We start from the raw sequence: 4106 nt of genomic DNA, 5'->3' as shown, positions 1-4106 counted from the left end.
TATATTTCAAAATTCATGAATGTTTTGCATAATACACCACAAGCGTTGGTCGCAAATGTTAGGAAACTAGGTAATCAACATGAGCAGTTTGTAAAACTCATCTGCAACTTTCATTACATTGATAGTCTATGAAATACTCTCGAGTGGGCAGAAATATTTATGAGGTTTGTGCAAGTGAGTTTTGAGCAGCTGCCCCTACTTTATGATCATTTATAAACATAAGAGAGAAAGCTAAACACAGACATACTCATCATGCTCGTATTTTTTTGCCATGTCAGATAAGGACAAACAGATTGTCCCATATCCATCCATTCCACTTCAAGTCCATTCAGATGTTTGTATCTCATTTATCATTTAAAATGAGAGATTGTGATTGTTATAATAAACAGCAAGCAACCAATGCCCATCACAGGAGAATTGCTTTCCTTTGAAACATAGTTTAAGACTGAATCTTCAATTGTGCACGATAACATCCTCAACTACTTGGTAGACAATTGCTGGCTGATTTTTCTTGCAATTCTAATTTTAATTTCATATAGAGTATATTATGTATCCTAAATACACAAACCTAATATGTTATGCATATTTAATATTAATAACCTAACATTTAATATTATGAAGTAATTAAAATAAAATTAAATTTTTTGTATTAAAAAATATTAGTAACATTTTTATATGGAAAAATTAGAACTTGTTTGTAAATGATGCACTATATTCCTGTAAGTTGAAAAAAAAATCATTTTGATTTAAAATGTGATTTCCACTGCATTTTAAATTATGTGTTAATAACATCGTTTGGTATTTGGTATAAAATTGCTGAATCAGTTTTCTTCCTAATTCTAAATTTGTATCTAATTTATTATGTATCCTAAACACATAAACATAATAAATTTGTTATAAATAACTAATATTTAATATGATAAACTAATAAATATGAATTCATGTTTTCATGTTTTGTATTTAAAAAAGAAAGAAAGAAAGAAAGAAAGAAAGAGAAAGAAAGAAAGAAAGAAAGAAAGAAAGAAGTTGTCCGTTAGTTTTAATAAAAAAAAACAACCCTTGGTATCCATAGTGTCCCATGTTAGAGACTCTGTTTCAGAGGCTCTTATTAGCTTAGCTGGTGTGTTTTAAATATCTGTTGGGTTTTCTGGAAACACCTGTCATGAGCATGTGCAAAACCATGCCTGCATGTTTGCCTTCCTCAAGGTCATATTTCAGTAATTTCCTGACAGTTTAATTACTCTACATTAGTATCCTCACCACAAAGCAAATAAAATCACAATGAACACCATAAAAGGTGCAATGTTCCTTTCATAAAGATCCACGGGATAGGCACTATCCTAGAAGTCCAATTTTCCTAATGACAATTAAACATACCGTTTTCCCAACCTCCCATCTCACAGGCTTTAAATATCACTCATGTTCTGATAAATGTTTCCAGTTGTCCTTACTGACCCATAGCACATTACTAAGTGGCTTTATACTGTAATAGGCCAGTTGGACTGTATGTAATGCTTTTCACAGAACAATGAAACACGATCTTAACTCATGTAGAGATTGTCATGTGAAAACTACTCCACAACCCCCAAATGTCTTTGAAACTACTTTTTAAAAGACTCAGGAACTGAGCATTATCAGCTTTATGTCTACATAATTCCTGGGAGAGCAGAGAGGGGGGGGAACTCATCAAAAAGTCATCATCCTTCAATATTATTCGTACAACTTTTCTAATTGTCCCTTTTAAATAATGCAAGGGTTTAACCAAAGACAAAACAAAAATCCATATTTTTGAAACTTTAATCTACTCTGAGGGAAGCCACAAGAAAGTGCACTTTTTCCTTTTTTCTTTTCAAAAATCCTTTTTTCAGTTCTGGGAAGTAATAAAACACATGAAACCACAGGCCATTGTCCAGACGTGGACTTTTACATTTACCATAAGCATTTTGAAGTACTAAAATCTCATGTCAAATTAGCATGGCCTTTAATGATTGCATCAGATGACATTACCTCTGAGTGAGAGCCACTGTAACTGGATCTCCTTCAACCAACACAGTATATAACTCACTTCATATTGAGAGAGAGCAAGACCACAGCGCTCAACTGCTCAGCAGACACATCATCTAGGTAGGAAAGAGTTCCTTTTCTTTATGGCATCTAATAAACAACAATTTGAATACGTAGTTTGTGATGCATGTGGTACAGAACAGAGATATTTTGATATATGATTAATATATGTTCAGTTACAATTATGAAATGTGCCATTATATGCCTTTATATTCTATTTAAGTACAGCCTGGTGCTGTATGATTTGTTATGGATTTTAAGCTAAATATATATTTTTGATAAAACATTTGGCTAATTTCACTTGTGTTTTGTTTTTCATTTTTCAAGTGACTATTGTGAATAATAAAATGTTTTATTTATTTATTTTTTATTTATTTTATCTATTTATTATGATGATTTACTGTTGCTTATACTTTGACAAGTTTTTAATAACAAATCTATTGTTGAGGTCAGTGTTAACAGAGGCATAGCTTGCATGCTTGATGAAATAAAGACTACCAGTGATCACATTATAGATAATGAGCAAATTTGGCAGAACTTCAATATGTATTTTCTCCTCTATTATATGTTGTGAATTGTTAGATGACTTTAAAACTGATTTGATGACAACAAAAACAAAAGAAAACAATCTGAACCTCTGCACACCTGTGCGACGGGCCATATTCCAAGAACAGACTGCTGCGTTTATAGCAGCCCGGGTCTGTCTCATTTAGCAGTGTTTGCTCAGTGCTTGGCAACCATCTTTAGTGCTTCATCTTGAAAATAAAAAGACTTCCTGTATACACTGTGTCTGCTACAAATTACACAGACGGAAATCCATCAATTAGTGCACTTATCTGACAGAGGATACAATGCATTTAGATTGAAATGAGATTTTCTATGAGAAACTTCCTAAATTGAACAGTTTTCCAAGAATGGTCTTACACAAAAGATGAAGACTACATTGCTTCAATCTGAATTTAAAAACATGTGGATGCTGTCATAAATGTACAACATGACAACATATTCAATTTTTCATGTTAACTTTGTTACTATTTGCTAACTTTCATGATTACTCTCATATAGAAAATCATTTTAGTAAATCAGTTTTCATTTCCATGAACCTGTAAAAAAAAAAAAGTAAATAGCCAAAAGCCTTTAGTTTACATCATGGCCATGAGCCGTGACCTAATATTTGCTAGTCAAAAGTAGGTGGTATTCAAAAGAGGGACAATTTTTGCTCTACTGAACATTTGGTTGAACAAAACGAATGTTATATTAATGTATATAAAGTTGATTTATCTAGATTAGTTCATTTTGACTTATAGTGTGAATGTATCTTCTATTTTTCTGTGTTTATGTTTTGTATAGCTAAATGCTACTTTGATAGCAAAAATAATTTTGTTATACTGATTACATTTACAATGGGGTCACAAAGATTTTTAAAAAATAAATTAATACTTTTTGTTCATCATTAGATTGATCAGAAGTGACAATAAAGACATCTATAAGGTTACAAAATATTTATATTAAAAGCAAATGCTTTTCTTTTGAACTTTCTGTTCATCAAAGAATCCTTAAATGCTGGTTTCCGCAAAAAACATTAAGCAGTAACTTTTCAACATTGATAATAAGAAATGTTTCTTGAGCATCAAATCAACATATTAGAATGATTTTTGATGGATCATGTGACACTGAAGACTGGAGTAATGACTGCTAATCTAAATATATATAACACACGTAATAATAATATACAGTATTACTGATTTTACTGTATTTAGTCAAATATGCATCCTTCATGAGCATAAGAGACTTCTTACAAAACATAAAAAAATCTTACCGACTTCACTGAAACTTGATGACCTCAAAGCTAACACATGGACTAAAAACCAAAACATGGTTTTTGGCACAGTTACTCTATTAATTTGTTTGTTTTAAAGTTGTATTAGTATATTTGTTTTATGTGTTTATATGTGTGCAATATCAGATAAATATTCTGATAGCAAAAATAAAGTATATAATATATATATACAGGTATATACTGTATGTATATATATATATAT

The 4106-nt window shown here is 30.9% G+C and overlaps 1 protein-coding gene across 1 annotated transcript in view; it reads left to right on the top strand.

Annotated features, from left to right (window-relative positions):
• The first annotated feature begins 2090 nt into the window (after positions 1–2090).
• trpa1b (transient receptor potential cation channel, subfamily A, member 1b) overlaps positions 2091–4106 on the top strand; it is a 38246-nt gene continuing 36230 nt past the window's right edge. Inside the window, exon 1 of the mRNA XM_016278510.1 lies at positions 2091–2124. The gene's annotated coding sequence lies outside the window, so the exon portion shown is untranslated. The remainder of the gene's footprint in view (positions 2125–4106) is intronic.

Source organism: Sinocyclocheilus grahami, unplaced genomic scaffold (assembly GCF_001515645.1).
Source record: "Sinocyclocheilus grahami isolate Dianchi unplaced genomic scaffold, SAMN03320097.WGS_v1.1 scaffold122.1, whole genome shotgun sequence".
Taxonomy (NCBI): Eukaryota; Metazoa; Chordata; class Actinopteri; order Cypriniformes; family Cyprinidae; genus Sinocyclocheilus; species Sinocyclocheilus grahami.
This window is presented reverse-complemented; position numbering and strand designations above follow the sequence as displayed.